Here is a 6,000-nt window from a genome sequence, read left to right on the forward strand (position 1 = left end):
TACACATTTTATTTATAAACTGCAGCCAGATATCGAGACAGTATCGATAGTTGAAATAACTTTAAATGTCACTTAAATAGCTGGTTAAATAAAAAGCATCTCAGCGAATGTGAAAGGAACGAAAATAAAAAAGAATACCGACGGCATTAACGACGACTAACCTTAACGGGACACTTTTATCCAAGTAATTGCACTATATAATTGTATTTAGACAGACAATGGGCATCCGAAACCACCGCGTCATGTAGGTAATAAACATATTACGTAATCTGGGAGAAATTATTTTGTAGCAGTTGAGTTTATCAACATTTTTAAGTTCGTTGTACTGTACAGTATGATTAGATAAAATTCCGTTTTGTATTATACACAATATCTCGAAATTAACGCACGTTCTTACCAATGGATATGTCGCCTTCTTGGTATCCTAAGTTGAGAAAGAACTGAGACGTCGTCTTATTGGATTCTGAAGGTTAAAAGGCAAGAGAAACGTCTTTTTCTAGGAGTAGCAAAAGAAAGAACGTCTTATTGGAGTTGCATAGCAAAGAGACGTCCACTTCTTGAAGTCTAAAGGTTGAATAAAAAGAGAAACGTCGTTTTTTTGGAGTCCAATTTGAGTAGCGACGGAGACCTCGTCTTCTTGGAGTTTAAAGGTTAAACAGCAATAGACACATCGTCTTTTAGGAGTCTCAAGGTTAAATAGAGACGACGTTTTCTTGGAGAACGAAGTTGCGTAGCAAGAGAGACGTCATCTTCTTGAATTGCAAAGTTGAATAGCCATATACGTCGTCTTCTTGAAGTCCAACGTTGAATAATAAAAGGAACGTCGTCTTCTTTGAGTTTAAAGGTTAAACAGCAATAGAGACGACGTTTTCTTGGATTCCAAAGTTGAATAGCAATATACGTCGTCTTCTTGGAGTCCAACGTTGAAAACTAAAAGAGACGTCGTCTTCTTGGAGTTTAAATGTTAAACAGCAATATTGACGTCGTCTTTTAGGAGCCTCAAGGTTAAATAGCAAGAGAGACGACGTTTTCCTGGAGTACGAAGTTGCGTAGTAACAAAGACGTCGTGTTCTTGGTGTTTAAAGGTGAAGTAACAACAGAGACGACGTTTTCTTGGAGTACGAAGTTGCGTAGCAAGAGATACGTCGTCTTCTTGAATTCCAAAGTACAATAATAAAAGAGTCGTCGTCTTCTTGGAGTTTAAAGGTTAAACAGCAATAGAGACGTCGTCTTTTGTAAAGGTGATGTAACAACAGAGACGTCGTTTTCTTGCAGTCTAAAGTTGAATAGCAAGAGAAACGTGGTGCTTTTTTTGCAAATGAAATTTGTAAAATCGAGTTAAATAGATTCAAAATATTATTATAGAATAACAAAGAAAAAAATAGAATATTTCGTTTATATAAGAATTAAAATTAAGCCGGTTCTTAAGCAAAAATGTTCAAAGCTGTCATATGTCACCTGCGGCATAAAACAGCTGTTTGTGTCATATGGGGTAAAAGTTACCATTTTTCTTCAAAAATATTCAGGAAAATCGTTAAAAAGTCATTTGGAATCGCCCCATTTACATATAAATATAACGACCTCATCAATTTTGCAATTTAAATCTTATTAAATTAATTTCTTTCGAATTTTATTTTAAATTAAAATCAACGGAAAAATTTTAGAAGAACAAAATTATTTCCAGAAGAAGGTTTTTCAATACTATTCATTCCATAACGTCGCAGATTCAGCCATTACAAATAATATGGATGAAAGGAACCCTAATTAAACCTTAAAGGTTCCAAAATCCCCGTACCAAGCGTCGAAATGATTTTGCTTTCTTATTTTCTAACATTCCAAAAGGACTAAGTTATATCCAATTTTGGTTGTAAGAAAGTTTTTATTTACTTTTTTACATATAAAATTAAACTGTAGACGCATTTTTTGCGATTTTTGTGACGTTCGATGAACCCACCCTATATCCACAGACATAAATCACACATTAAGTTCAATTAATTGGTTTGATCTGGTTCCTGTTGTTAACAGTCTGAAAGGGCAGATGGTATCACGGTTTCAACACCAATCAAATTATAAAACTGAATTAGATAAATGAGTTTAGAAGGGCGTGTAAAACAGATACGGAATAACCAAAAAAAAAACATAGAATACGAGGGTTTCTACTTAAGTTTCCATGAAGACAAATAAAAACAAATATTTTTAATTGTATGCGGATTTGTTGGTTTTCAAAATATTATCCTTTAAGATCAATTTATGTGCGACCACGATACAATTCGGAAAACCACGACACGTCACTCGAGATGTTGCTTTATCACCAACAGCCGAATCGAGTTAATGTCAATGTCAGATTTGACATATTCGCCATATCTAAAAACTTCAGTACAACCCTCGTATCCTATAAGTATTGAATGTAACGTATTACGATGACGTTTTTCGTCATGACCTTGTATATTTTTATGGTGATACGTTGACGACGAATTAGATAAAAAAAAATAAATATATTCTTATCGTCTCCTTGTAGCAGTTAATTTTATCAATACATAATGACCTAATCGTGAGATTATTAATTTTTGTAACAACTTTGAACTGAGTTACGTGATTAATGAGATTAACGACATGCAACAAAAAGTGAATTCCTATAAGAGAACGAGTATGTTCAAATTCAATATAATTTTTTTTCTAAGTCAGTGAAATTTTTAAATTACGCGCAAGTTTACGCCTTCGGAAACCCAAAACACTGTTCCGAAAAAACGATATTTGTACAAAAAGAAAACAAATCATTCCACGGGATGGAGAATTAATATTTTTGTAACTTTTCATCGGTTTTTTTTTCGTTATTTTTCCACGTGAAAAATATGTTCAATTGAATCTCAATTTTTGTCTGTATTTACTTAATAACGAAAACAGTTTTCTTTATATAAATTTAAATCTCAATTGATAAATGAAATTTTCAAAATTCCCCCTTTGGGAATGTCTGCATATTCGTCAGCTTTTTATAAAAATGTAATTTCATATAAAAATACTCGAGGTAAAACTTTTCTCAAACACCCTGTAGACGTTTTCAAATTGACACCATGTATAAACAATCAGAAAAAGTTGGCATGTTTCTATATTTGGTACGAACTTAGAAATGCGGTAGCAAATGATTCTATAACTAGTAAATTAATGCAAAAAATCGAGAAAGCCGTTTATATCCAAATATAGAACTAAATTTTTTGTAGAAATTTCATATCTTGGCCTTGACTACTTGCCTCTGCCTAGCCCTTTTCATTCCACATAGGTTATTCGCTAGATATGATTTATGTAAGTAGCTAATTATGGTTAGCAAACCTTTTCAACTGGGTTGGACTATAATAATAACGCCTCGAATTAATCCACGAAAATTCTGCATTGAATCGAGTCAGTGTAGGCCTTGCCCGAATTGTTTAAGCGAAAAAATTGAATTTCTAATATTTTTTCATCTACTAGCTACAAACTTCGTGAACACAATTAATTCCTCTCCAATGGAAGTATCCATATTAAATAATGATACTTTTTAAATAAGACAAACATCACAATCGTTGGAAAATAGATTGAGAAGTCATCAATACGATAAAAAACAACAATAACTAACCATATAATAACAAAAACATTATTTTAATAGTTAAAACAGAATCCATTATGAATAATTCGAATATATTTGCTCACCCCATATCAAAAAAATTATTGCTATACTATGGGAGCATCAATATTGAAAAGATGCCTACATTTTCATGGTCAAATCGTCGTATATGAAATTTTTCGTTGTAATTGTGATGCTATTTATATAGGACACACATCAAAGTAATTGGAAAATAGATTAAGAAGTCATTAATACGATGAAAAATTGGCTCTTGGGAATTTAGTGGCTATGTAGCGATTTGGGGCTACAAAATCCACTTCGTGCAAATATTTAAGCCTCAGTATGTTGGTGAGAGGTTGGACTGCGTAAACCAATCGATTTAACGCGTTCCAACGTTTACCAACATCTTGATTTCGAGGCTCATTTTCATCTTAATGTAGACGTCACCAAGAAAAATGGCCGCTACTGGAGTGTAACCAATCTAAAACAGCAGAAAACCTTGCATTCGCCTGAAATGACCGTATGGGTTGCGATGTGAGCACTTTTTTGAAAGGGAACGCACAGTTACAGTGAATTCAGAAAGTTTTGTGCCAGATGTATGAACTGCAAAACCAAAGAAAATCGTTCCAACATGAAGAAGTAACTTCACACACGTCCAATAGATCTCTGCAACGAAATCGTGATATTTTTCTGACAAATTGATCTCCAGAAGAGGTGACATAAATCTCGATTTAACACTTATGGACTTTTTCCTGTGGGGTTAGGCCAAAGTTTAAGCTAATACAGCGCCTTCCCTGGCACGAATAAAAGAAAATATCCGTCACGAAATGGTAGTTATCACTTAAAGTCGTGTTGAGAAATATATTCCTCTCTTAGTATAGATCCTACAGTGTAGTACTAATAATATACAGTTCAAACATTTAGTATTCGAAATGCATTACCCTGTATAATAGAAATAAATCTAACGTTAGACTGCCTGACACAATGGTTGTCTAGTTTACGTATTGTTCTCAAGAAATAGACACAGATTTCTCTGTTGTCTTTTCTGAAGGTCATTTCCGTCTTTATTACCATATTAATGCATAAATAACTCACAAAGGAACATAAATTATACAAAGAGATTCCTAGAAAATATGATTATTGGTATCAAGTGGTATGATTTATTGATAAACCTGTTTTACTATAGATTCCTCATTAACAAATACAATAAATTTTGCTTTTTAAATAAATCATCCTGTATGTTATAACATGTTGAGATTTGTATGTATGTAGTATTACATAATTTCAATAAACCCTGTATATTTTTTATCAATAAGTTACATGTATCTTCTTTGCAATTTACTTATATCTCGTACTTAATTTACAATAAATTGCTTTTATTTGACATCATAATTTAAACAAAATATAAAAATTTTGTATCATCATTTTGGATTATACAAAAACTTGCTTTATACAAATTATTTCTGATAGTAAATAATAACGAAACATATCAATATACAGCATGACAGGCAAAAAAATGAATATTTTGAAAAACATATATCGTATATATGATAAGAAAATAAGTTTTTATAGTTTACTTAGAACATAAAGTCTCCCCTAGATTAAAACACATATTAACATGCAAGTTAAAGGTAGGGCTCGAAGGGTTAGAGCCCTTTAATTAAGTAATTTATTGATTTTTGTATTACAAAAGGTAAACAAATGTTTTATTTTCATATGTTGATCTATTCAAAAAAAAATCTTTCATTTCCTCCTGTTATAATTACTTTTTTATTATTCAAATTAAAACCTTTTTGTATTCTATTTGAACAAAAAAACGTGATAATGTATTATTCATCATCAACAGTTATAAAATTTAAAACAGTAACAAACAATAAAGTGATAAATCATTTGTATCCTAACCTAATAACATTGATTTTTCAATGTTTAACCTCACTAATTGGATTGGCGTGTAGGTAAAATTTGTGAATTAAAAAAAAGAAAATTATCTTTATTTACACTTACCATTTGATGGTTTATATTTTATCTGTGGTTAAACCCTCAAAAAGTCTTATTAAACTACTACAATCACATCAACACTACACAACACAAAAACAGAGATATCGCCATATTGGATATTTAACTGATCTGTCTATTTAACGCGGCGTTGTCAGACTTAATAAACTGGGATTAATCTAATTTTATAAATTATAAGACGAAAATAAAGGTGATTTATAATTATTTTTCTTATATCAAATTAATGTTGATATTAAATTTAAATTATAAATACGCTTACATAACATTATAATGTATTTGATTTGACAAAGTAATAAAACGCTGTATCAATGTATGATTTCAAAAAATACTAATTGTAGTTAATATATAGAAATATTGGAAAATTTGATAATTTTCTTCTAATACTT

At 31.1% G+C, this 6,000-nt stretch overlaps 1 protein-coding gene across 5 annotated transcripts in view; it reads right to left on the reverse strand.

Annotated features, from left to right (window-relative positions):
* Positions 1–5,731, reverse strand: part of LOC130902785 (mitogen-activated protein kinase-binding protein 1) — a 77,152-nt gene extending 71,421 nt beyond the window's left edge. For 3 of the 5 annotated variants that reach the window (XM_057815088.1, XM_057815086.1, XM_057815084.1), the window contains exon 1: positions 5,603–5,722. The gene's annotated coding sequence lies outside the window, so the exon portion shown is untranslated. Of the gene's footprint in view, positions 1–5,602 lie in introns of all 5 variants that reach the window. The other 2 variants (XM_057815085.1, XM_057815078.1) reach the window with 1 other exon arrangement.
* Between the last annotated feature and the right edge of the window lie 269 nt (positions 5,732–6,000).

The sequence above is a fragment of the Diorhabda carinulata genome, chromosome X (assembly GCF_026250575.1).
Source record: "Diorhabda carinulata isolate Delta chromosome X, icDioCari1.1, whole genome shotgun sequence".
Taxonomy (NCBI): Eukaryota; Metazoa; Arthropoda; class Insecta; order Coleoptera; family Chrysomelidae; genus Diorhabda; species Diorhabda carinulata.